Genomic DNA, 26,838 nt, shown 5'->3' with positions numbered 1-26,838 from the left:
AGGGAGTTAGGCACCAGGTAAAGCTCACTACTGCTTTTCTCAGGACGAGAGCCCGTTGCTAAGAAATGTGGAAATGGAGACACAGGACTAGGTTAATGTTACTATCTCTTCCACAAAAATCATTTTGGAAAACCACCCAGTGCCAGTGAGTTGGCATCTATGAGTTGTTAACCTTCCCATGTGCCTCCAGGAAGCGTCTGGAGCATCTCTGAAAAAAAGGACAAACTTTGCATCTTGTCATTCTTCTTCTGGCTGGAAGTCTAACAGAGAGGCATAAACAGAGTCTTAAAATGAAAGCAACAAAAATAAACTCAAACCAGCCCCGCGTGAAGACATTAATGCCAAATATGCAAGCTGACTTACTATTTATAAGGCAGAAGGCAATCATAAGGAGATCTAGGCCTGGCTAAGGAGGGTTATGTCTTTTGAGGTGCCTGTTCCTTAGAATTCCAAATAACCCATGGGTGATTTACTCAGATGGGGTTGAAATGCAGTGTCTTGTTTCATGCTTTGCACAGTTCGGTCTCTTGCTGAAACTTCTGAAATGCTAATGCAGGATCAGGATACAGTTTAGAGTGCCCCACTGCACCCTCCCCTCCTTAAAAAACATCCTAACAGCTTCAGAAGGAAGTTTGAGGATTGAATAAGAGAGCCATAAGTTTCCTGTGGTTCACATCCTGTGATCTGTTAGTGTTCTTTTTTTTTTTTTTTTTCCCTCACTCGGCTGACATTTACCCAGACATTCACAGGGTTAGATTTAGAGATACAGTGGGAAAGAAAACCAACCTAGCTCCTGTCCTCATAGTAGTTCCATTCTGGAGGGGAAGGTGGACAATAGGTTGAATGAGTTTGCAGTCTAACTTAAATAGGCCCATTGACATTGCCTCCCTGGGTTCAGAAAGGATCTTCCCAGCGAGCCATGTGTGACTAGGAGCTCAGGTGTTCAGCCTACCTCTCTAATAAATCCACCGCCAGCTGAATCCTGAGTATTTGGTTCTTGGTGTGCAGTTTCATAAGTTCCCCAGGGCTGAGGAGTTGCCATGGGATCCAGCTTTTCCTGGAACTATCCTGGTTTAGGGCACATTGCTGGAAAGGGCTGACAGACCTAGGCAAGAAGGATGCATCTCCTGGCCAAGGAAACCAGAGTTTGCAGGTGTCCCCCATCAGTAGCATCTCTAGAATTTCTGTGTGGGAAAAGCTTCAGTGGCCCAGTCTGGTCTGGAGTGGGTGAACAGGGGCCTGGTCTAGAAGCTGCAGACCTGCTGTTTTTGCTAAGACGGAGTGTGTATAGGAGGCAGCTGGGGAGGAGCTGGTGGAGATGGTGATGGGGGTGGTGGCAGATGCCACAACCATTGCCTGGGGAGATGGTTGCCCTTGGGTTGCTCGAGCTGCTGCTCCATTCCGGAGCTGCCTTGTGCACTTAGAGCCACGGTTTTGTGGTAAAACTACCAGGAAGCTGAGCCCCGTGTGGCCTCAGGAAGTTGGTGAGGTTAGTACTGCTTTTTGAGGGGCTGGGGACAGTACCAGCACTGACACCCCGTGGGCGTAGCCCCGGGATTTTGTTCTTTGGGGACACTGTGGAAATCGTCTCTTGGAATGCTGGCTTACTTGCTCATTAGGTATCTTGAAGCAAGAGTTGAGGGAAGGGGGAGAGGTAATAGTTGCAGCCCGGCCAAAAATCTCCAATGTATAAAACTTTAGTGCTTTTCTGATCTTTCGTGGCAAGAGCTGTTCGCTCTTAGCACCAATTGGAAACTGTTGGCAGCTAAAGGGGGTCGTTCCTCCAGGGCCCGTTGGAGCTGATATATCTGGTGTTCCTAACGTTTTCCTGACCATGCCTTTCTTTTCCATTTGTCCCATGTCGGCCTCCCAGCCCCATCATTTGGATAGAGTGCCTGGAAAGCATGTCTTCTAGGTCCCCCAGGAAATTTAGTGTTTCTGCTTGGGGGAGTTGGGGACCACATAACACCCTCTACCCCCACCCGGGGTTTCAGGCTGTATGTGGGCGCATAGGAGATGGTGGGATCCAGGAGGGAGGGTCAGAGGAGGCTGGAAGCTGAGTGGGGGCAGCTCTGCCCTCAGTCCTCTTTCATGAATAGTGAGGACAGGGCTGGCTCTGTCCTGGCATGTAGCTTGTCACTCCGGGTGGGTGGCCGTGTCACTTGGGCCTTGCTGGAATGGGTGTGAGGGCTCCTGGTTTTCTTCTGGAGCGGAGAGACTGCTGTCTCGGGTTATCGTAGGGCAGGTGACAAAAACCAGTAAAGTAGCCTGGGTGGGGACAGGGGCAGCCACTACTCAGCTTCCGCTTGTGGGCCTCTGGGACTTATTTTCCAGAAGTTTGGAAATCCAGAGTTTTATGGGGCAATTAATTCAGCTTAAAAAACAAAACTCCAAATCTGCAGGCCATACAAAATGGGGCCTATTTGGTCCCCAGAGGTACCCATTTGTGACCTCTGACCTTGAACATTTGCATGGTCTTGATTTTGTCTCTGACTCTCCTTTAGTTTCTTCTTTCCTCTTGACTGGATTGCTGCTGCTTAATCCTCTTACTGGGAGGGAGAAAATCCATTTTCTTTTGCTCCTTGGTGACAGCTCTGATAAACGGTGGTTGAAATGAATGGTGGTAAAAAGGGCTTGCCCTGGCTGGTTTTCCATCTCCGGACTCTTTCCTTTTTCCCCATTACTGTAGATAAAAGAGTTGGCTCCTCAGAATCCCTCTCACCATATACATATTTTTAGGATCTGGCTCCACGTTTCTGTGAACAGAAATAGTGGAAAGTTTTTTTCATTTGTTTTTGTTTTAGAAGGCCCCAAACAATTTTCCTACAAAGGCAGCTATTCTGCGCACACAATAACCTGGTGAACAATGCCAGCCTTCAAAATTACCTGCCAGTTCAAATTTTGCACCCAAGTGGCAGTTGTGCAGAAATGCTCATTTAGGATTGTTCAGCTAAACTTGACTTCTGGAAGATATTGGCAGTCCGGGTCTTGTGAAAGAGATCAATTCTAAGGTCTGTGTAGACAGAAAAGCCAGAACGCAGCACTAATCGCTGATGAGAGAGTTGGTGGATTTCAGGAAAACGGGATCTACTAGGTGTGCGATAAATTTGTTAACTTTTGGGGAAAAAAAAAAAAAAAAAGACACTTATCCGTGAAGAATTCATGCAGCCTTTTTTCCTAAGCTCTAATTAAGTTCTCTGTTTATTGGATTAATGGCCCCACAGAGAAAGATCCTTATCAAACTTTGCATTGGATCTGTCTGTCTGGGAAAATCCAGGAAACTCCCCATAAAGGCATTGCCCTCAACTTTAATTTTTTTGGGCTCCATTGCCTCCTTGCTGGTTTGAGTATTTCCTGGCTCAATTGTTTTCTCAAGCTGGCCTTGAGTCCTTAGATGTTATTTGTGTGCCTAGAAATAGCTGGAGGAAAAATGGTTGTAATACTTCACATTGCTCACTGCCTCTCCGGTGGATGGAAACTCTCTCCGCAAGGGAAAGGGCTTTCCACCCAGGAAAAGAGCTGGGTGGAGAAGACTTCAGTCACCCCTTCTGGCCATCACGTTATTCCAGCAGGGCTCTCGCTGTACCATAGTGACTGGGCTGAGAAAGTTTCCAGCTCACCACAGATTGGCAGCCCAAGGTGTGTTAGGGTAGAGACCAAATTGGTAGGAGTTCTCATAAATGGGCTTTGCTGCTAGCCATGTGGACCACCCAGGGGTGTTTGTTACACGAGGTTCTGTTTTTTTGATCTGTGTCCTTTTTGGTGGATTTAGAATGAGTGGAGGAGGAAGGAAATTAATTATGGAGGGGAGGAGAGGTTGGGCAACAGACTGATAAGGAAGAGAAGCCCTCTCACCAGTTTTAAATAATTGATCCCAGCACAATTGATGAAGAAGATGGCGTTGTCCATGCACTCAGCATTTACTGAGCATTAATCCAGTACGTGCCATAACCAAGATACTGGGTAAAGAGATGTGAACAAAATAGCCCTCTTTGTCCTCATGGAGCTTACGGCCCAGTGGGGAAGATAGGCATTAAACAGCAGCAAAAACAACAAAACCCCCAAATATATAGTGTTCCAAATTGTGGTCCTTGTTTTGAAGGAAAAGAGCAGAGCCCTTTAAGAGGGCACAGTGGGGAACTTGCCATAGATTGGGCAGGAGCCACCCTGGGAGAAGAGTGTCCCGGGCAGGAGGACCTGAGAAGCGTGGGAGAAGAGAATGAGACCAGGGTGCCTGGGGCCGCGAGTGGGAAGGGTGGTGTGAGGTGAGATCAGAAAGGTGACAGCAGCCAGAACATGCCTCTAGTGAGGATCTTAGATTTTCTCCCAAATGAACGAGAAAGCATTGATTCCACAAATATTTACTTCAGGCCAGCCACTGTTTTAGGCACTGGGTATATAATTGTGGGGGAAAAAAAAAACAAAAACAGAACCATCCCTGCCCTCATGGGGCTCTCCGTCAAGTGGAACTCCATGGAAGTATGTCCTTTTCTGCTGCTGGGACAGATCCCACGATAGCTCGTAAAGCGTATAGCACTTTAATATATATTCCTTGAGGGACTTCCCTGGTGGCGCAGTGGTTAAGAATCTGCCTGCCAATGCAGGGGACATGGGTTCGAGCCCTGGTCCAGGAAGATTCCACATGCTGCAGAGCAACTAAGCCCCCATGTGCCACAACTACCTGAGCCTGTGCTCTAGAGCCCATGAGCCACAACTGCTGAAGCCTGCATGCCACAACTACTGAAGCCCATGTGCCTAGAGCCCATGCTCCGCAACAAGAGAAGCCACCACGATGAGAAGCCCGCTCACCGCAACAAAGAGTAGCCCCCGCTCGCCACAACTAGAGAAACCCCATGCGCAACAGGGAAGACCCAACGCAGCCAAAAATAAGTAAATTAATTAAAAAAATTTTTTTCTTAATTAAAATAAATAAATAAATAAAATATATTCCTTGGGACCCTCGTGGTCCAGTGTTTAGGACTCGGAGCTTTCACTGCTGAGGGCATGGGTTCGATCTCTGGTTGGGGAACTAAGATCCTGCAAGCCACACAGTGCTTCCAAAAAACCCCCAAAAAACTGTTTTTATCCCCACCTTATGGTTGAGGAGACTGAGATTCAGAGAGGTTATGTGATTTGCCCAGGGTCACTCAGCCAATAAACAACAGAACCAAGAATCAAACCATGCTCTTTGTCCTTTTAGGTTATTTCTCCCATGTCAGGGCTGAGTGATTGATTCTCTTCTTTCTGACTTTATATACCCCTGGTAGTAAGATTCAAGGACTCCTGGTGATGCTTGGACTTCAGGCATATCAAAACACCTAGAGCTTGGGGTCCTGCAGGATGGGGTATGGCAAGAGGACAGAGGTGGTGATATCCCTGCTTCAGTAGCCTGGAGCTGTGCATTTCATCTTTACCACAACGTCTTAGGTTGGAGACAAGCGTTTGACTGACCCACATGTCTGGGAAAACCTGTCTAAGTGGTGGTGTAGAGCTGGGGAGTGACTTAGCTCTCTGGCCAAACCTTCTGGGTGCAGTCTGCCTATATATGGCCTGGCCTCAAAGAACAGGTGATGGCAGTAGGAGTTGTCTTCTGTGTTCCTGGTGGGAGGTGTCCAGCTACATTCCTTTGTAGACAAGCACAAACTAGATATTTTTGAAACTGAAGGTCTGAAGCCAGCCAAAGAATTAATCCCAGTCTGAAAAGCACATGGTGAGGGTACAGCCAACCTGGCTGGGGTGTCGCCTTCTCAGCTTTGTTGCTTTTTAATAAGCCTAGAAATATCTCTTAAGAGGGAGGATCTTGGGCCCTGGTGGCGCAGTGGTTGAGAGTCCGCCTGCCGATGCAGGGGACATGGGTTCATGCCCCGGTCCGGGAAGATCCCACATGCCGCGGAGCGGCTGGGCCCGTGAGCCATGGCCACTGAGCCTGCGCGTCTGGAGCCTGTGCTCCGCAACAGGAGAGGCCACAACAGTGAGAGGCCCGTGTACCGCAAAAAAAAAAAAAAAAAAAAGAGGGAGAATCTTTGTGAACATCTCCAGCCACTTTCCTTTTCCTTCTAGCTGACAGTGGAGGCCTCCAGCCATCAAGGGCTCAAGTCTGTTTTGCTGTTGTGCACACTTTGGCTAACGAGGTGCAGAGGTTGCAGCCGCTACCGGAGTTTTGTGATGAAGGGTCAGCTGGATGGGCCCAACTCTTCATCACTCAATCAAGAGGCTTCGTAGCAGAGAGAGAGCAAGACCTGGATGCAGGGGCTCCTGCGGTGCACGGCCCTGCCAAGCAGAGGCCGAAGCTGGGTCTCTTCTACAAAATGGGACCGATAATGTATTTACCTTAGGGTCAGGATTTAGTAAGGAGGATCAGTACCTGGCGGCTCTTTTCATTCTTACTGTCTACTGGGGTGGGCGGTTGGGATGGAGTCTTTCTGAGGTCTCATCCTGTGGGATCTGGAGTCCCAGTTGGAGTGATTGGTTGGGGGAGTTTGGGGACCAGGGAGCCTTTCTTCAATTAGGAAACTGCAGCCGGAGAATTAAGATAATAGAGCTGTCTTATGGTGTCTAAGTTGAAGCCAGCTGCTCTTTGAAGATTGACCCTGAGATCCAACAAGTTCAGCTGCTAGATATGGCAGCATTAAGCATTTAAGGGGGCCTGGAAGTAAGGTTCCTAGAAAGAGGCAGCAATCTCTTGCTCATCCCCGATTGTCTCAGACCCAGGGTGGAGGACGGAGCCCCTGTGGTTGAGCGGCAGACTCTGGGCGAGAAAACTAAGCCAGGCGGGGCCGAATGCTTTGTACAGCAGTGTCCTGCAAGTGGGCCAGAGTGGGCCCTGCCGGCCCTCAGAGGAGGCTAGATGACTGTGTCCTGCAGAGCGCCCCATGTGTCCTTCCCTCTGGGAAGCCTTCCACCCCGGCAGGGCCTCTGGGGCCGGATGTGAAAGGTAAACAGGCAGCCCTTCTGCTCTGCTTTTCATCTCAGGAAGCCCTGAGGTCCCACCGGCTCCCCTGAAGCAGCCTCATAGTCCCTGTGCCGCAGCATAACCAGTGTGGCCCAGGCGCTGATGCTGAAGCTTGAGCAACCACCCCCGGCCCCTCCCATCCATTCTCCACATGGGAGCCAGATAATAGCCTGCTTGAAATCTTGATCCATATCCCAAATCTGGAAGCCCACTGGGCCCTGCAGGCAGGATCTGTTCCTTCCTCTCCAGCTTCATCTCTCTCCCCCTCCCATTGTATCACTGTGCTCCAGGCACACCAGCTGCTTCTCTGCTCCATGCTCTTTCCTACCCGTGGAATCCTCTTTCCCTCGCCAAATCTCCACCCAGCTCCTCCTGATTCTTTAGATCTTCCCCACTGTTGGTGAGGAAGTCATACTCAACCCCTCCAGCCTAGGCTAGGTCTCTTAGGGGCACACTTTTCACCTCCACTTTTAACTCTAACCATCCTTTGATCTCTCCACCACCCCACCCCACCCTGCGCTGTGAGGGCCATGAGAGTAGACACAGAGTCTGTTTTGTCCACTGCTATGTCTCCAGCATGTAGAACAATGTCTGACAAATATAGGTGCTCCAATAAATATATATTTATGGAATGAATGGATTAATAGCAAGCCGATCAGGCAGGTGGAATGGACCTGCCACCCACCTGTTCACCCACTTATTTGAGTGCCTTCTATGGAACAGCTTGGTGTTAGGGGCAAAGATTGATCACCCTCAGTTTCTCTGAGAAACAAGGCACTGACACTCTGCAGGCCAGTCGAGTCCCAACTAAAAGCTGGCCCTGCGGTAAGCTGTGTGCTCTGGAAGGTTATAAGACGTCCTCCCCCAGGACACTTCCAGACCCAGTGGGTCAGCCAACTGTTCTGACAGAGTTCTGCATCAGTGCTTGCCAGTTACCAGCCACAAACAGGATGCTTTTCAAGTGCAGAAAGGAGGGGAGACATCACTGTCACCTGAAGAGTGGGGAAAACATTGTTAGGATAAAATTCATCCCTTTTTGTGCAAATACCAAGCTAGGTGTCCATGTGTTGTGTGCCAGGCACTGGTCCAAGCATCAGGGATGCAACACAAGAGAAGGCCCCTGCCCTCAAAAAAATGAGACACGAGGCTAAACACAGGGAGAGACCTTTTTAAATTTTTCTTTTTTTAAACTTATCTCTTTTATACAGAGATTGCTACCTATTGCAAATTAACTTAGTATAATAAGAGACAATAAAGTGTTTTGTTTCTAGAGATAGCTACAAACATAAAAACGTAGCCCTGTGGTTTAACTGGCTGCCCACCTTCCTGAAACCCAGCTTACTATGGTACCGTGCTCTGGGGCATCCCACTCGTCTCCATGTCCTGAGCTGAGCTTGGAGATGCGCAGTACCAGGGAAGGAAGCGCAGTCTGGGCTATCTTTGGTGGCCATTGTTATTTATGGGGCATTGGCAGAGAAGTCAGTACTGTGGAAAATCTAGAGAAAGATAGAGGCTACACGGTGTGGTTGAGCAGAATTCGATAGCTCCTCGGCGCTCTCTGGGCCATGGGACCCAGAACAACACAGCCACCCTGTCTCTGCTGTCAGGCTTGGCCTTGGGCTTGGTCTGCCACGTCCCTCCACACCTCCTTCGCTGTCGGTGTGAGCGATGCCGGGGAATCAGCCTCTCTGTGTTCCGAATCAGGCCCCTGGGACCTTCTCTCTGTTCGGGAGACAAAACCTGAGACTGTTTCTCCTTTTAAATGCAACTTTGTTCTGCAGGAGAGGAGAAAAGCTGGAAAGAGATGGCTTGTTCGTTTGACGATAGTGAGGTGTACTCCGATATGCCTTTGAAAAGGGCCCGTTTGCCCAGCAGCCTTTGCCACATAATGAGAGGAGAGGAACGCGGGGAAGTTGGTGGGAATCTGAAGCTGGGGGTGGGCATGGGGTGGGGGAGAAGTTCACCTCAGAGCAGCCCGGTCTGTCTCTCTCCTGTAGGAAAGTAGAGTGGTGCTGGATGGTTCACCAGCTGGGTTCTATACTGGGGAGAAGAAATGTGCTTGGCTATTGGCCTTGGTGCATTTAAAAAATGTGTAAGCCTCTGCTGGCTGATTCCATTTCCTCACTTCCCGATTACTTCTCAGCCCCAGCAGCTCCCCTGAGTCTGCCCTCAGAGGTCTCCAGAGACTGGCTAATTACCATCCCTGAGGGTGTGGGCGCAGCACTGCCTAATCCGGATGTGCTTGGCGCCTCCTAAGTGCCAGGCGTTGTATTAGGTGCTGGGGATGCAGGCAGTGGTCCCTGCTGTCTCTTCTCAACCTCTCTGCAGTGCATGGTCCTTTCAAAAAAAAAAAAAACCCAACACATTTATGAACATATACAAAAGTGGAGGGAATCCTTATGTACCCATCACCCAGCATCAACAATTACCAAAATTTTGCCAAACTTGTTTCATCAGCTTCTCCCAACACACTCCCTGCTCACACTGTTTAAAGACAACCCAGACATCACCCATAAATGCTTCCGTGTGTTTCTCTAATGGATATGGGTGTCTGTGTTTTTGATGGAACAGCACACCACTGTACTGGATGTTTTTGAGCATGCCTTAAGAAAAAGAAAAGTTCTCCCCTTTGCCTTCCTTGACATCACCTTCTCTACTTCTCCACCATCTCATCCTCTGTCTCTGAATCCTTTCCCTCTTCCCACCTCTGAAATGGGGACATCTCACAACATCCTTTTCCCAGGAGGATTTTATCCCACCTTCCCCTGGCCTTAGGTCCCACACCAGTGTGGATGACTCCACGTCCCTAGTCCTGACCCCCTTCTCACACTCTGGTGCAATTGTCTGCTAACATGTCTCTGTCCCCTGTTAGACTTGAGGTCTTTCGTGGAGGAACCCTATCTCATTTCTCTTTGTATCCCCAGCACCAGCACCACGCCTGACCCTAGGAGAGGCTCAGGAAATGTTTGAATGAGTGAGTGAATGAATGCACGTGCAAACAAATGACCTTTCTGCCGAATCTTAGACATAAGTTTCTGCACACCAACTGGTTGTTCAGCATGTACTTCACTCTCGGCGTGTCCCAAACCAGACTCATTCTCGAGCCCCTCTCCCTGGGTTCACTGTACCCGGGTCCGACATCCAAGCCAGAAACATTAAAATCATCTTTTGACTCCTCACCCCGTCACGGGCACCACATTTTACTTATTTCTTTCTCTCAATTATCTCTCCTCCTTTCCTTTGCTACTGCCATTGTCCTCATGCAGGACCACATAGTAAGTGCTTAAAAGTGCAGATTCTAAAGTCAGACTGCCTGGGTGTAAACTGCAGTGCCGCCATTCGCTACCTTGAGCTGCGTGACTGCGGGGAAATGCCTTAAGCACTCCGTGAGGATAATGTCTGCCTCCACGGCCTGTGGTGAGACTTCGGTGAGTTAATACTGTGTGTCCCTTGCTCCGTGCCGGGCACGTTGGAAGTGTTCTGACGTTGGCTCCATCATCATCACCATCACCCCTTGTTATACCATGTCCGGGTCTCCTGCGGCGGCCTCCTGCTGGCTTCACTCCAGTCTCCTAGTTCATCTCAGTTGCTCCATGAACATTATCTTTCTGAGACCCATATCTAAGCAGGTCACTGAGGAACCTTCCGATACCCAGAGAACAAGTTCTGAGTTCCTCGGCCTTTCTACCTTCTGAGCCCAGCTGACACCATCTCCTGCCACTTTCCCTTAGGGGTTCCCCAAACATTTCTTGCACGTTTATGTTTTTTTGTTCTTGATGTTCCCACCACGTGGAACAACCTTCTTCCCAGGTCACCACCTATCAGAATAGTGCTCCTCTTTCACGGCCCGGATCAGGTGTCACCTGACCTCTGCTGCCCTCGGATCACGCTGCTCTGCAGTGACTGGCTTACCAGTGTCCCTCTCCGGCCAGACCGTGCACTCCTCCAGGCCAGAATGTCAGGTTCTGTACATCGCCCTAGACTCTTGGTCGTGATTCTCTTTACTCATCCTGAATCTCAGTTCCTCCAGGAGATGGGAAGCTACCTGAAGGCCAGTTTCACCTTCATAGACATTTAGTTAAGTAAACAGAGGATTTCTCATTCTCTCCGCCTTTAGCTCTTCCTTTTTTCTTTGTTTTCTCGTCCAAGAGGAGAGGATGCTGTGGAAGTTAGAAACTCACGGCAAGGGTCTGCTCCCACCAGGGGAACGGCTGCCTGCTTTGGCCGCTCTGCTGTGAATTCCTGTTGCCTTTCTCTGGTTCTCTCCAACAGGTTCCATCTGTGGGCAGCAGGCCAGATGCTGGGGGAACTTTGGGATACAGGCCTTCTTATCTTCCCTTTGTTGCCCACCTTCCAGAAGGGAGCAGGCCCCAGCCATCTCAGACTGAAACGGCAGCACATGTGGTGTCTGCCTTCCTCTAGCCGCCTGCCACCCATGGAGCAGAGAGGATCAAAGGCTTTAGCAGGCGAGGAGACTGACGGGGTTTCGTGTCAGTGGAACCAGAGACTTCTCTTTCCCCTTCCATCGCTTGGCCTGGCGGAGCCCCGTCCTCCCCTCGATCTGGTGGGATGTAGGGGCTACTGTGGAAGGGGCTACAGCCATTTGGAATAGATTTTGCATGGGAGATTTAAGATTTAAAGCAGTGACATTTTTCAGTGGCACAGCTGTCTTTCAAGTTGAATCTCACGTGGAGCTACCATATTATAAAATCGATTAAATAGCTGCTGAAGTTAATGTGAGTAGGGGGCAGCCTCCCTCTCTGCTGGCAGCCCTCATGGCAGAACTCTTTTCCGAATGCTGTTTGAAAATCACTCCTTGGTATCACGTCCACTTCTCTGCTGAAAGAGGCATTCCACTGTCCCTTTGTGGTTCACCCTGGGGCCTGTGTGTTTCTAAAGAAGATGGCTGGGGCCGCGGTGGGGGGGGTCCTGGGTCTGCACGTTGGGTGCAGCTTCGTGCTGTGTGGGATAACGGTCACCTCCTGGTTCTGTGGAGGAGCAGGCTTTGACAAAGGACAGCGCGTCCTAGCGGCTCTGCCTTCAGGGTTCTCTCCATCCTCACTGCTGTAACCCTGACATCCCCACGGCCACCAGGGGGTCTTCCCACCCCGTAAATCTAGTCATGCTACTACTCCCCCCACAAGAGCTTCCTGCCATTCTTAGAATAAGACCCAAACTCCCCACCGTTCCTCCCCAGGGCCTGTAAGGCTCCCTCTGCTCCGGCCACACCCATGAGGCCTTTCCCACCCGGGGTCTCTCCTCCTGGAATGATCTCCCTCCTACTGGCAACTGGTTTGCCCTTTCTATTGGTTCAGACTCAAATAGCACCTCCACAGAGAGGTCTTCCTTGGCTGGCTGAACTTGATTCCCTCCCCGGCTGGCCCCCTCCTCCGGTTACTCTTGCTTGCATAACCCTATTTTTACTGCACCACCACTGTCTAATTATCTTCTTCTCTCTTTTTAAAATTATTTATTTATTTATGGCTACGTTGGGTCTTTGTTGCTGCGTGCTGGCTTTCTCTAGTTGCAGCGAGCGGGGGCTACTCTTCGTTTCGGTGCGCAGGCTTCTCTTGTTGCAGAGCACGGGCTTCAGTAGTTGTGGCACACGGGCTCTGTAGTTGTGGCGCACGGGCTCCACGGCATGTGGGATCTTCCCAGACCAGGGCTCGAACCCGTGTCCCCTGCATTGGCAGGCGGATTCTTAACCACTTCACCACTAGGGAAGTCCCATTATCCTTTTATGTATCATCTCCTCCACTAGAATGTAAACTTCATGAGGGCAGGGATGTTTGTCTAATTCCAGTGCTCAGAATATGGCAGCATGTGGTGGCTGCCCAATACATTTTTTTAATTGAAATGAGTGAGTGAAGTTTGGGAGAGACTCAGAGCAGTGAGTCTCCCCCTACTGGGAGCTGGGGATGCCGGGGAGGAAGGATCTGATGCCAGCATTCTGAGCCCAGGCTGGGATGACGCTGGAATCCTGAGTTCCAGTCGGGCTTTGGTTCTCATGCAGTGTCAGAGCACTCGGACCTAACCATTTTGTCCCCTGGCTCTCCTCTTTTGGGTTCCTCTGGGGGAAAGCAGGCGGCTGGGGCTCTCTGAGCACAGGCAGGACTTGCCATTCTGCTCCAGCCTGAAATCGATTTCCTCCGGGCCCTGCCTTGAGCCAGGCCCTGTGAACAGAGGGGAGGGGTTGAAGCCAGGTCTCCCCTACCATGTGTTGGGAAGAGAGTGATATAGCCACTTGGCCTGAGAGCCACCAACCTTTCCCCCGCCTTCCCTAAAAGGCACACAATGGCAGTTGGGCTGCGCCTTTGTTTTATGAGTCATCGGTGCTAGCCCGTCATAAATTGTTTTTTCCTATACTATCAGAGCAGCTTTATCGGGCGTCTCCTATGCAATCCGGGAACGGATTTGATACAGGGTCAGTTAACATGTTGTCGAGTCGAAATCTGTCATTGTGCCCATATAAGGCAAACTCCTCGGGTTACTTTTTACCTTGGCAGAATCTCAGGAATGTCAAGGTAACCAGGCCACCTCAGCATAGCTCTGATTCTCGTTGGGTCACCTGACTTGCCCTCCCTCTCCCATGACTCACCCTGCAGCTCTGCACTAAGCCTGCCACCCTGGGTGGTGCTGGTGGCTGGTGAAATTGGGGGAGGGTCTCCGGAACCTGCTTGCTTCTGTGTCTTCCTTCAAATGAGAGAAACTATGTGAGGTGCCTCACAGGGGGCCTGACAGAGTGAGAACCAGAAACAGAAAGTAGCCTTGGCCAGACTTGAGGTTGGTTAGGAGACGATGTGGGCCCCGGCTCTGACACCTGCCAGCTGGCTTATCTGTAAAATGTAGAGCACTCAGAACAAATCCTGGTACATAGTAAGTGCTCAATAAATGTGAGTCATTTGTACAATCATGTCAGGTTACACCCCACCCAATCATAAAGACACCTCTGCTGTTTCCCTTTGAGGCTCAACCCCCTAGTAGCTTTAATGGGGCAGATTGAGCTGGTACTCAGAGTCCCTCCCTGGAAAACTGAACCCACAACTTCCCAGTGGCACCTCATTCCCTTTCCTCCCCCACCCGCCCCCCACACCCACACGCATGCAGAACAAGCCACTCCTCTGCTGTTACAGGGCCAGGAGTCAGCTCTGCGAGAGCGCGGCAGAGGCCCCTTTGTCCTCTGACATCACACTGCTTCTGGAGACGGCTGCCCCTTATGACTGCTGTGTGGTTTGGCCAGGCCTTAGTACCAGCCCCAGGAAGGTCTGTAGGTTGGGCGAGCCAGGGTGAGAGTCTAGTGCTGTCCCTCTGCCAGGGCAAACGGTTTCACCATTTTTAATAGAGCAGTTATGAGTCAGAGGTTTCAGTCTCTCTTTACTGGTTCCTCCCAATCCTATAATTACCCTTTGGCTATAGAACCTTATTTTGTTTTTTCTTTTTTTAAATCCTAAGACACTGTTCATATTGTCCATCTCATGTGTCCAAGGGGTCTAAGATGGAGTGGTGATGGTAAAGGGAAAAAAGAGAGACTCCAAATCCAGAGTGATTTCTTAACCCACAGAAATGATGCCTTCTCCCCACCCACTCCAAGCACCATTCTAGTGCCACGCCAGGAAGTAGAGCCAGCACCGGCTTAACACAAGGCTGATGGCAAGAGTGGATAACTCTGAACACCTCCAGTTGCCTCTTGGCAAACTTTAAACTCCAAGCCTGGAATTTCTGGTCTGAGGCACCTCCCAGATTGACCGATGGATGGATTCATTCACACTCTTATCCAGTATGAGCCTCAGCAAAAAGCAGGCCTGCTGACGAGCTCCCGGCACCTCCTCAGGCCCCCTGCCAGTGCTGGCCCACTCAGAGATGAGGGGAATTGATCATGCAGATAAACGCCCTGTATTCACTCAGTCTCCACACTCTCCCTGCTTCTCAAAGGGATCGTCTTACGCCCAGGCTCTGAGAGTGGGAAGCCAGTGGGACAGAGTATATAGAAAACAGTGCATGTCTGTGAGTGCTGGCCCAGGCTCTGGTTCCCCCTGGTATGTCAAGAGCAAAGATTTCCAGCCCAACCCACTCCACTCTAGCCATGTCGCTCAGCCCTGCTTTTCACTGGAGCAGGAGAAGGCTTCTGACCTGACCGGCAGACGGGTGAATCAGAACGTCCCAAAAACAGGGAAAAGGGAAAGGGTCACCGAGGAGGAGTTTCAGTTGTCAAAGGTGTCAGGGCCGGCACAGTTGCTTGCCCTTCCGCCAACAAGGCCTAGTTTGTGGATCATGTAAATTGCTGCAGAAAACAAGCTGTCTGCTAGAAGGCGGCAGGGGGAATGGGAGTGTTTGCCCTGCCTTCAGGTGCCCCTGGCCTGTGGCACTCTTTGCACCTCTAGATTCTGTTCGGGAGTTCCTAGGGTGGGCCACCGTGGCCCAGGGTGGAAGGGGCACAGCGCCCCCTCTGACTTCTCCTCAAATGTCAAACACCTGTTATCTCGATGAGCCAGTCCATGGGCGGATTTGTCCAGGCTAAGATGTGATTCTAAAGACCCGTCCTCTTAGGCACCTGTTAGGATTCCAAGCCGCACGGTCTCGAGGCCAGAATTGGCTCACTTGGCTATCTTTTTGAAGGATCAAAGTTTAAACCAGACGATCTTTAATCTCCCCTCCCAAGCCCGAAACCCGAGCTCAGCTGTAAACCATTGAAAATAAATGGGGTTTTTGTAGCTCAGACTCCCTCTTCTCCAGGTGAAGGGCCCCCTGTGCTTGATTGTTTCACAGCAAAATGCCAGATGGGGCCAGAGGAGAGGTGGAGGGCAGGGCCCCAACCTCTGCTGCTGCCCTAATTTTAAAACTGCCTTTGGGGAGTGGAAGTTTTCTCTTTTAAAGGTAGCTGATTTCAAGGTAGGCCTCACTCATCTCCTCTTCCTGCTGAAAAGCCCTCCTTTGAAAGCGGAGCACTGCCTCCTGCGTCTACCTTGTGGGCCCCACCTGCCTGTAGTTCAGACCCTTATCTCCCTATGGATTCTGTGTGGGGAGGGCAGGCTCTTCCCCCTCAGGGAGGACCCAGTTCTTTGGAGTGTAATCTGAGTAGCTCTGGGTTGGTTGGTTGGTTTTCCCTGTGTGAGATGGCTCTGGAAAGGTCCATTTGAGAACAGACACAGGCTCAGACTGGGGCACCTTCCTACCCTGGGCTGCCTGTCCCCTGCTTCTCTGGGGTTTCTTTTAGCTCCAAGAGTCCAGTCCAGTCTAACAAATGCAGTGACAAGGCTCACCGGTTCTGCCTGGGCTTCAGATCCCTCATTTTTAGAACAAGGGGTTAGATTTGAGTGGTGGTTCTCAACCCTGGCTTCACGTTAGACTCAAACCCTGGTTTCATGTTAGAGCATTTGTAAAATATCGTTATTCTGGGACCCAGCCCCAGGAAATCTGATTCATTTGGCCTGGGGTGAAGTTCAGGCTTTTTGTGTGTGTGTGTGTGTGTGTGTTACGCAGGCCTCTCACTGTTGTGGCCTCTCCCGTTGCGGAGCAACAGGCTCCGGACGCGCAGGCTCAGCAGCCATGGCTCACGGGCCCAGCCGCTCCGCGGCATGTGGGATCTTCCCGGACCGGGGCACAAACCCGTGTCCCCTGCATCGGCAGGCGGACTCTCAACCACTGCGCCACCAGGGAAGCCCAAGTTCAGGCATTTTTAAGAAGCTTTCTGGTCCCATACATTTATTGACCTTTGTTTTTCAGCAAGGGTCCAAGACATATGCATTGGGGCAAGAATAGTCTTCCCAGTAAATGGTGCTGAAACAACTGGATATCCACATGCAAAGAATGGAATTGGACCACACCATATACAAAAAAGTACCTCCAACTGGATCAAAGACCTAAATGTAGGAGCTAAAACCATAAAACCTAGAAGAAAACATAGGCATAAATCTTCATGACCTTGGGTTAGGCAGTGGTTTATTAGGTATGACACCAAAACCATAAGCAACCAAAGAAAAATAGATAAACTATACTCTCCAAAATTAAAAAAAAACTTTTTGCTTCAAAGGACACTATTAAGAAAGTGAAAAGACATCCCTCAGAATGGGAGATAATATTTGCAAATTATACACCTGATAAGGATCAATTGTCCAGAATATATAAGAAGTCCTACAATGCAATAATGAAAAGATAAATAAACCAGTTAAAAATGGGCAAAGGACTAGAACAGACATTTCTCCAAAGAAGATATACAATTAGAAAATGGTACATGAAAAGATGCCCAATATCATTTGTCATTAGGGAAATGCAAATCAAAACCACAATGAGGTACCACCTCACAACCACTAGGGTGACTATAATCAAAAAGCCAGATAATAACAAGTGTTAGCAAGGATGTGGAGAAATTGGAATTATCATACATTGCTGGTGGGAATGTAAAGTGGTGCAGCCTGTTTGGAAAACAGTCTGGCAGTTCCTCAAATGATTAAACATAGACTTACCATATGACCCAGCAATTACACTTCTGGGTATATCCCTAAGAGAACTAGAAATATATATCTACACAAAAATTTGTGCTTAAATGTTTGTAGCAGCATTACTCATAATAGCAGATATATATAATAGCAAAGGTAGAAATAACCCAACTGTCCATCAACTTATGAATGGATAAACAAAATGTGGTATGTCCATACAATGGAGTCTTCAGTCTAAAAGGAATGTACTACACTGTGGATGAACCTTGAAAACATGCTGAATGAAAGAAGCCAGACAGAAAAGGCCACATATTGTATGATTCCATTCATATGAAGTGTCCAGATTAGGCGAATTCATAGAGACAGAAAGTAGATTAGTGGTTGTCATGGGCTGGTTTGGCGGGGAGGAGGAGGAGAAATGGGGAGTTACTGCTGACAGTTCTGGGGTGATGAAAATTTTCTGGAATCAGATAGTGGTGATAGTTTTTCAATCTCATGCTAAAACTCACTGATGTTTATATTTTAAAGGGGTGAATTCTATGGTATGTGAATTATAATTCAATTAAAATTTTGATTTTCCAAACTATGAACATGATTAAAAAGATTACATGCATGCCTGTGATCCAGCTACTCTACTTCTATGTTGTATTAGTTATCTACTGCTGCATAACAAATTGCCTTTTCAAAGCTTAATGGCTTAAAGCAGTAAATATTAGAGAGAGAAAATGCAAACGAACCAGAAAAGTGCCTGGGTAATTCTGTTGTAAAGCCAGGATTTGAAGGATCTCTGGAAGCAGGAAGGACCGGATCTGATCATTATATTCCTTTACTTATTTGGTAGTCAAGAGGCCAGGCAAAGGGGAGGGGAGGTTTGGGGGAAGACCGCTTTATGTCAGCCACCAGAAAGCAGCCCGTCAACTTGGCGAATCCTAGGGTGGAGGTGTGGCTTCAACAACTGCAAGCGCTGCTACCAACGACGGCACCTTTCGGAACAGGAATAACATAGTAATGACTAGAACCTCTGTTGAGTGCTCACTGTCTGCCAGGCTGTGTGCCGTGCTGCTTCTGTGTTATCCTGTTGAGTGCCCACACCCGTCATGTCTGTTACCCTCATTTTACAGGGGAGGAACTTGAAGCTTAGAGCGGGGAAGTTCATTTTCTACAGCCACACACAATACGTGGCAGAGTGAGGATTCGGACCCACGTTTGTTCAGACTCGAGAGCCCTTGCTCTGGAGCACTGTGCCATGTTGTCCTCTCCTCACCCTTGTAGACCCTGGCAGATTGATGGCTTGACATGTCTGTCAGCTCCTCAAGCTGTCTCCTTCTAGCCCACCTACTGCTCCGCCCCTGTCTAGGCCCAGACCTGAACCCCATGAACCAGGGTCTCTGCAAGTCCAGTGGCCTCGGATGCCTGAGCGAAGAGGGCTGCTGAGGGCTCCTCTCTTCCACTGGAATGGCACGCCGAGGGCATTGTCTTCCCTGGCTTGTTTTTCGAACGACTACAGCTCTAGGATTATTTCTGTGAACTCCTGAAAGCAAAATAGACTTATCCCTAAGTAGGGACCCTCACCAGTATAAAATGGGATTGGAAACCATGAGAAGTCCTAAATGGCTGGCCATGAGAAGCACCAACCCTGTTCCATTCATTCTAGGATTTACTGAGCACCTACTATGTGCAAGGCGCACTGTTCCAGGCAGTGGGTCCTGCAGCAAATAGGACCCTGCTCTCATAGAGTTTATGTTACACATGGGAGGGAGACTGGTTATGGACAGAGAACCTCATTTCTGATAGCAGTAAGTGCAGTGAATAAAACAAAGCAGAGGGAAGTGACAGCATGGTGAAGATAGCAGGGTCAGGGAAGGCACCCTGGGATTATGGCATGAGGGAAACTCTGAGTGATGAGAACTAAGCAGGCTGTAAAGAGCTAGAAGAAAGTCTTAGACCAGCGTTTCTCAGGAGGAAGGGACTACACTCCAGAATCAGCCTGTTGCAGCAATAACATACACGTTTTCTGGTGCCTCGCAGGAGATTGGCTGACGCAGGAATGTTGGCTACTGGGAGGGGTCGTGGGGGAAAGAGCTGGTTTCTGGATGGACACGCAGGACCTTTGGAATGCTCTCTACTCCACTCTGCGGTATTTATACCTCTCCTCCGACTGGGAAGTCAGCTTTTTCATGTAGGCCGAGAAAACTCCGAATAAGGCAACAGCAGGCCAGGACATAAGAAAGAAGCATTCCATATTTCCCTGTAATTGCTTTCAAATTAGGTTCTGTTGTCATGGGGCAGGCACACACAGCACGCCTGCTCTGTCCCTGGCTGGATATGGAGTTGGGTCCTGAATGGGCAGCTAATGTGTCCTTGTGTTGCTGAACCACTGGCCCCGATGACCCATGCTGGCAGGGCTATCTGAGTCCCATGTTGCTGCACCCGTCTAAATTGTGGTCATGTCATCATGACCAGATCATTTTCTCTTCTCTCAGCCTGGTCCCTGGTTTTTATCTTCAGAATCTGGTAAAGGCAGTGGATCTTCAAAATAGCACATGTATAATCTCAAAACCGTTCCAGAGGCTTCACAGACTTCCAGGATGGATCCATGCAGATGTTGCCAGGGCAATCGCCTGTTTGCCTGGGCCGCTGGTAACCCAGATTCCGGAAGGCTTAGCCGTCGGATCCTGAAAGCACCTTTATAGTTGGTGATGAAGCCCAGGGGCCAGGGGAGCAGTCTCTGCTTTCAGGAACTGAGAAGATGCCCCACTGGGGCCAGGCCTTGCCTGAAGCCTGGCAGTAGCTGGCAGATGGGTGATAAGAAGGGTGGGTGCCTACCCTAGGAATAAATAGCTGTCCCTCCCCTGTGTCCAAGCCCCGGACACCCTTCCTGAGGTCCTGTGGAAGCAGGAACCATGGGCAGCGTCAGAGGCCACACCAGGCAAGGTGGGAGTTCAGGAGGCAGGATGGCGCCCTCCCCCTCAAAGCAGCCAACGCCCCAGCGGAGCGGCAAACCCAACACGGTATTGCAGAGATGAGGTTTGAAAACTCCCAGCTCCCTAGGGAACCCTGTCTTGCCTCCGAGTGCCCTGGGGGAGTTTGCAGTTCTTCCAGCCAGCCCTGGTCCTCTGGCAAAGATATGCAGCTGGTCCTTCTGGGTCAGGCTGCTGGCCTGTGATGTTCTGCTAAGGGGGTGGGCGGTATACACAGCGGAAGGCGAGGGGTGCAGCACGAGACAGCGAACAGTTTTTCCTAAAGTCTTGTCCAGTGTGGAGTCAATGGAATCCACATGTGAGCATCTGCTGGCGCGTAGAAATAGCGCAGCCCCCAACCCTGGTCCAGGAGCTCTCCTTTGCCAGTGCTAATAATCAGAGCCAGCACGCTTGCCCCAGCCTGAGGTCGCAGGTGAGCCCATTTCTAGGTCCAAACTGACTTTGCAAAAGACTCCCTTCAGTCGGGGTTTAGTGGAATTCCAGCTTCCAACTGACATTTCCCTCCACGCCACCCCCTTCAGTACTAAGAACATGTTTTGTGACACGTAGTCGGTAAGAAGAAAAGGGAAGGAAAGTTTTTTCAGCTGGGTTAGCCGCATCCCACCAGGATCCTTCCTTCTTGCCCTTGGCATCACTCTGCCCGCTGGAATACCACTGGGTTGCCCCATGTCTTTCGAATGTTTGTTTCTTCCTTGGTGACTGCCCCAGAATCAAGAGGGTTTACCTCTTTGGGTTGGGGGAGGGAGTCATCGATGAATAGCTCGTTAAAGCCCACTGCTGCCACATTCCTGGCTGTTTAGTTCACCTCCGGAACAATATGCATCATTCATTCACACAGCCACCCCACATCCTGGCAACGGGGAGGGGTCCCTGTGACACAGGAAGGACTTTATGACCAGTGATGCTAGGCCTTCTCCCCCTCCCCCAACGCACAGTGACAAAGCAGAAACAGCTGGGGGGGGCGGTGTCCTCTGAGGTTTGCCTTCCCCAGTGCATGGGCTTCGGGCCTCGGCACAGGGAGTGGTGACTGGATCCCAAACAAACCAACAAGCTCATCCTCTCTTCTTCTACCCCGCCTCCCCCCTACACCCTGTGCTATTTTAACAACCAGAAAAGAATCTTTAACAGGCTGCCAGTGTGCAGAGGCAAGTTTTGAAGGCTATTCTCTGTGGGTTTTTTTTCACGTGTGTTCTCAAAGGCAGACGAGTCCACATCCTTCCTTCCTCCCTAGATAGGTCAAGGGCTGGGTGCAAGCTCCCTTCACAGGATGGCAGGGCCAGGCCTGGAGCAGCACGGCCAGCATTGGCCTCCCACACTGGGCTCAGGCCACCCTTTAAGAGGCAGGCAGGCTTTTAGGGAAACAGCCCTGCCTGCCTCGCTTTGTGAGCTCAGCTCCAGTTTGGGGACTGAGGCTGGGCGGGGCCCTTCTTGACTAGGTTCTGCGGGCTCTGCTTTGCCAGGCCGGTAGGTAGCATTCCCCTCAGAGGAATGGGTGGCCGCCCCATATTTGTGTTAATAGCTGTGTGACCTTGGGCAAGTCACTTAACTTTTCCCTGCCTTAGTTTCCTCATCTGTAAAATGGAGATGATAATATCTCACATGACCGTGGGGTTGGAGGTTTTAAACACTTGCTATGTGTAAATGGTAAGAACTAGCAATTAGCGTTTACTGGCCACCCCGCCCCCGCCGCCATCAGAATGTAAATTCTGGGTCTGTTTTGCTTCCTCCCATGCCCACTGCCTAATCGTGTCTCCAAGTCAGGATTTGTCAGCCAGGTGATTGCATGGAGCGCCTCTTAGGTGAGGTGCTGGGGACACGGCCACCACTCAATCAGTACTGCCCCTGGAAAATGACCTTGACAATAAAACCCAGATGAGCTTGAGATGCTTTTTGCCTTTCCCTTCTCCCACAGAGGGCCAGTAGCTCCGGACCCTCCCAAATGAAATTGAAACCTTGAGTTTGCCTTGCTTGGTTACAACTGTCAGCATTTCCAACACGGCTACTCTGCCTTCCTCCTCCTGCCAAGTTTCTCGTAGAGGCCCTTTACCTTCTTTTTTTCCCTGGTCATCACACATTGACCCTTGCCCCCTTTGGGTCAATCCCCACACAGCAGCAGCCCCATGAGGGTGGCCCTGCCAGCCTCATGACACAGCCTGCTCTCCCTCACTCCCTTCCTTCCTCTCTCCAGCCGGGCTCTGTTCTCGCTGCCACAGGGCCTTTGCACATGCTGTTCGCATTATCTGGAAAGTCTCCCTTATTTTCATCTTACTCATTCTCCATAGGGAAACTTGCCCATGTCCTTCCGGCCAGTAGATCAGGAGCTGTTCCCTGGCATCCTAAACGCTCTCTTCAGCTCCCTCTCTGGGAGTGGGAGGGAAGAGGACAAATGCAGGTTGATACCTCAGAGTGTGGCTGCTGGAGCCAGAGTACCTGGCTTTAAATCTAGCTCCGCAACTTTCCAGGTGCGTGACTACCTGCGGGCAAGTCATGTCACCTGTCAGACCCTCGGTTCCCTCATCTGTAAAATGGGCCAGAAATAGCAACTACCTCACAAAGTAGCTTTGTGGATGAGAGATGTTAACATCTGACGAAGTGCCTAGAGAAGTGCCTAGAACAGTGCCCGACACATAGTTAGCTTATAGAAGTATCTGCTGTGGTTGTTACTGTTACCACTTTTCCTAAGGGTGTCTCTTCTGTAGTTGAGTAGTTGCTTGGTTAATGAGATCCGTCCTCTTCCTCATCAGAGTGGGAGCTCCTCAGAGTGCAGCCTGGGTCTGTTTTTGCTCACTGCTGTGGATTCAGCACCAGGCCTGGCCCTGGCTCAGCATGTAGCAAATCCTCCCTTGTCGTGGGAGTGGATATGTCCCGCCCCACAGGGACCTGGGCATCGCGGAGCCCGTGGGGCCTGCCACGCTCGGGCAGTCGGGTCCTATAGCCCGTGCTCTGACAAATCTGCATGGTGGAGGGGGTACAGTGGGCCCACGAGATGTCCATCTATAGCAGCCACCCTCCACACTACCCACCCCACACATCTCAGTCTAAACTGGGTAGGGAGAGGGAGTGAGTAAGCAGAATGTTATTTTTGTAGCCAAGTAGAAGAAGCTATGAATTTTTCATGTCCCGTTGGAACTCCAGCTCCTACTCACCAGTCATGCCGCGTGGAGCAGTGGCTGCGCATGGTGGGCTCGTTCCCGAGGAGGGCCTCGTGACTCCCGCTCCCCTCGCCCCGAGCCCAGGACTCGGCGAGCCTCTGGTGTCAGTAGATGCTCCTCGTCTTCCAGGAGGAGAAACAGGGCCACGCAGGCCGTGGAGTGGGGATGAGAGGCCTGTCGGCGGGGTTCCCATCGTGTGTCAGGTTCAGGAGAATATCCACAGGCTTTTCCTCACTGCCGAGGCCAGGCCAGTGGATATTCTCCCCTAAGCACCTGCTCTGTATTCTGCTTGGGCCTCTGCCTGCTTCCAGCCAGGGAGACAGAAGTACAGGACAGAGTTACCATTTATTTAAAAATAGTCCTTTCCCTGAGATTTGTATAACACTGAGTACTTAATCTGTGCCAGGCACAGTCATAAGTGATTTACTTGCATTGTTTTATTTAATCCTCATTTAAGAGGGGAGATTATTGCCTCCATTTCACCAACAAGGAACCTGAGGCTCATTGCTTGCCCGATGTTACCCCGCCGGCAGGTGGCCTCAGTGGCCGAGGCAAGATTGGAATCCAGGTCTGTGTGGGCCCCAAGTCAGAGCTCTTGTTTCCTGCCCAGAGAAGCTGAGCAAAGGTGCAGAGATGGGACTCATGTTTGCAGGGTGGACGGTGCCGTGACCACCTGAGGACAGACTGCCTGAACCCAATGAGGCGAGGTTCGTTCAGAGCCTCCACAGGTTGGAGTGAGGGTCTGCTGTATCTTGTTACCACTCCACCCACGGCCGTGGGGTAAGGGCCTTTGCAGAGAGACGGGCTCTCGTCCATCCTTCCTGGGAGTGGAGTGGGAAGCAGCCGGGGTGGCTGTGTTTGCATGTGTGCGCATGCTCAGTCCATCTGGCTCTTGATGCCAAGCTCTGTGCCAGATGTTTTAAAGCATTCCCCCCCACTTAGCCCTACAGCAAATACAGGAGGTAGATTCTGATAAGTCCATCCTACAGAGAAGGAAGCTGAGGTGGAAGTAGGCCAAGCCACTTGGTTGGAAACACAGAAGTAAGCCGAGGGGCTGGCATTCAAACCCTGAAGGGTTACCCCAGGTGTAACCCAGGCAGGCCGAGGCGGAGAGGGTTGCCTTTCAGACACGTGCCCAGCTCTGCCTGCAGCCCAGGCACCTAGATCTCAGCCCAGCAGCAGTGCAGCACCAGGGACGCCTGCCCTCTGGGAACTGCCCTCTTGCATCCTCGGCCACGGGATGTAATGGGCCACTTTGCTGCCCCGCAGCATCTTTCAGGCACATGCCTTAGCAGAGGCCCAGCATCCCCTGCCACTTCCTGCCCCAGCCTGGCCTGCTGCTGCCCTCTGCTTTACAGGGTGGCTGAGTTCCCCGCCCGCCCGCTGCCCGCCACCGAGGCTGCTGTGCTTTGGGCATTCTATTTATTTATTTTATTTTTTGGCGGTACACGGGCCTCTCACTGTTGTGGCCTCTCCCATTGCGGAGCACAGGCTCAGCGGCCATGGCTCACGGGCCCAGCCGCTCTGCGGCATGTGGGATCTTCCCGGACCGGGGCACGAACCCGTGTCCCCTGCACCAGCAGGCGGACTCTCAACCACTGCGCCACCAGGGAAGCCCTGGGCATTCTAAATGCATGTGCAATGTGAGACTCAATCCCTGGGAGCACGCACACATGCAATAAGACCCAAAATGACTGGAGAATGCTGTCAGATGCCAAGGGTTGAGCGCGGTGGCGGGGGCAGGCAGGGGACGGAGAAGGCACTCAGTGGAAGAGGCGGGCCAGGTGTCGAGAGAGGAGGAGATCCTGGGAAGCACGGGCTGTGCGGAGAGCTGCCGCTTATGAGCACCTGCCGTGTGCTCTGCAGGCATTGCCGCTTCGAACCCTCACACTGACCGTGACCCAGGTGGTGTCTTCATCAACAGGTTGCAGATGAAGAAGCTGACGTTAGGAAGGTTGGGTAACCTGCTCACATGAGTGGTGTAGCCCTGGTCTGTCTGAATTGAGAGCTGCAGAGGGGAAGGAGCGTGGGAAGTGAGGTAGGGAAGGCAGATGCCTTGCTGAGAACCTGCTCCTGGCCAGAGCCCAAAGTAACTCATGCTTGTGGGGAGGCAGAAGCAGAGAGAATGGTACTGTGATAGATCTGCACGAGGAGGGGGCATCCGAGTCAAAATCGGGGTGGGGCAAGCAAGTCAGTGGGGGCATCCGGAGGAGCCGCACTTGGGACTGATTTTGTGGGATGGGTGGGTGCGGGCTGAGGCGAGGCGGAAGCGGGGTAAAGGTGCCCGTCGCTGAGGAGACAGCTTCACGTGGGTGTCCGTCTCCGAGGTGGAAGAACTCTTCTTCGTGTTGGCGGGAGGCGGGCGGGGTGCCCTGCCCGTTCGCAGCCCTCCCCCCGCTTCGGGTTTGGAAGGAAACCTTGTACCTGTGGTGCAGCGTATTAATCAGGCGGCTTCTTTGTCTGGGAGGGGCCTTGTGTTGAGTCTCTGAATGAGCAGGGCTGGTGACAGTTGTCAAAACACATGGTCCTTGGCCAGAGGCTCCTTGGAAGCCCCTCAGCCCCACATGGCCTCTGCCGGTACCCGGGTGCACATGGGCTCTTGCGCGTTCCTGGCTGTCGGCCCACCTCCACGCTGGGCCCTGCAGATTGACGAGGGCAGAGCGGGGGGACTCCCGTGAGAAACAGGCGTGGGGTTTTTCCCAGATCTTGCTGCAGGGGCCTGTCTCCCCAGAAGGCATCTGGGCACATGCACCTTAACTGATGTGACGTGCACCCCTGGCGCTGAAGTCTGATAACACGCCCCAGCCAGCAGGGGGCTGAGTGGTGGTTACTACTCGGGCATTCTGCGCTCTGGTTTGGGGTTTGGGCTTCTTATCGATGGGCCTCTCCGCCTGAAAAGGCCCCTTCGCCTTCCAGCACCCGCGTGCCCTGTGATCCTCCGGCAGTTCCTCCTTAGATGTGGTTGCCTAACCCTGGTGGGGGTGGGTGCCTGCCTCCCACTTGCCTTCCAGCCCCCTCTGAGATATACTGGATCTTAAGATGTGGAAGGGTGGGGCGTGGGATGTTCTCCAGGGAATAGAGGGTGTCTGGCCTCTAGGGAAACAGCATATGTAGGGGTGCCACAAGGGTCGGAGGATCTGTGTGCCCGGCCTTTGGGGGAGGTGTTGCCACTGGGCTACTGGCAGTTCGAAGAGAGACTGACTTGAGCAAACCTTGAATTTACAGGAGGCTTGTTTTCCAACTGCTTTCCTGTCCCAAGTCATCTCTGTGCCAGTGATGGGGAAATTGCTGCTCCTACCTGAGGGGAGGGGCAGGTG

General features: G+C 51.3%; 1 protein-coding gene across 5 annotated transcripts in view; it reads left to right on the top strand.

The window, feature by feature from the left end:
* Window positions 1-26,838, top strand: part of ACTN4 (actinin alpha 4) — a 71,589-nt gene that overhangs the window by 16,587 nt on the left and 28,164 nt on the right. The gene's annotated exons all lie outside the window — the stretch shown is intronic.

The sequence above is a fragment of the Phocoena phocoena genome, chromosome 20 (genome assembly GCF_963924675.1).
Source record: "Phocoena phocoena chromosome 20, mPhoPho1.1, whole genome shotgun sequence".
Classification (NCBI taxonomy): Eukaryota; Metazoa; Chordata; class Mammalia; order Artiodactyla; family Phocoenidae; genus Phocoena; species Phocoena phocoena.
This window is presented reverse-complemented; position numbering and strand designations above follow the sequence as displayed.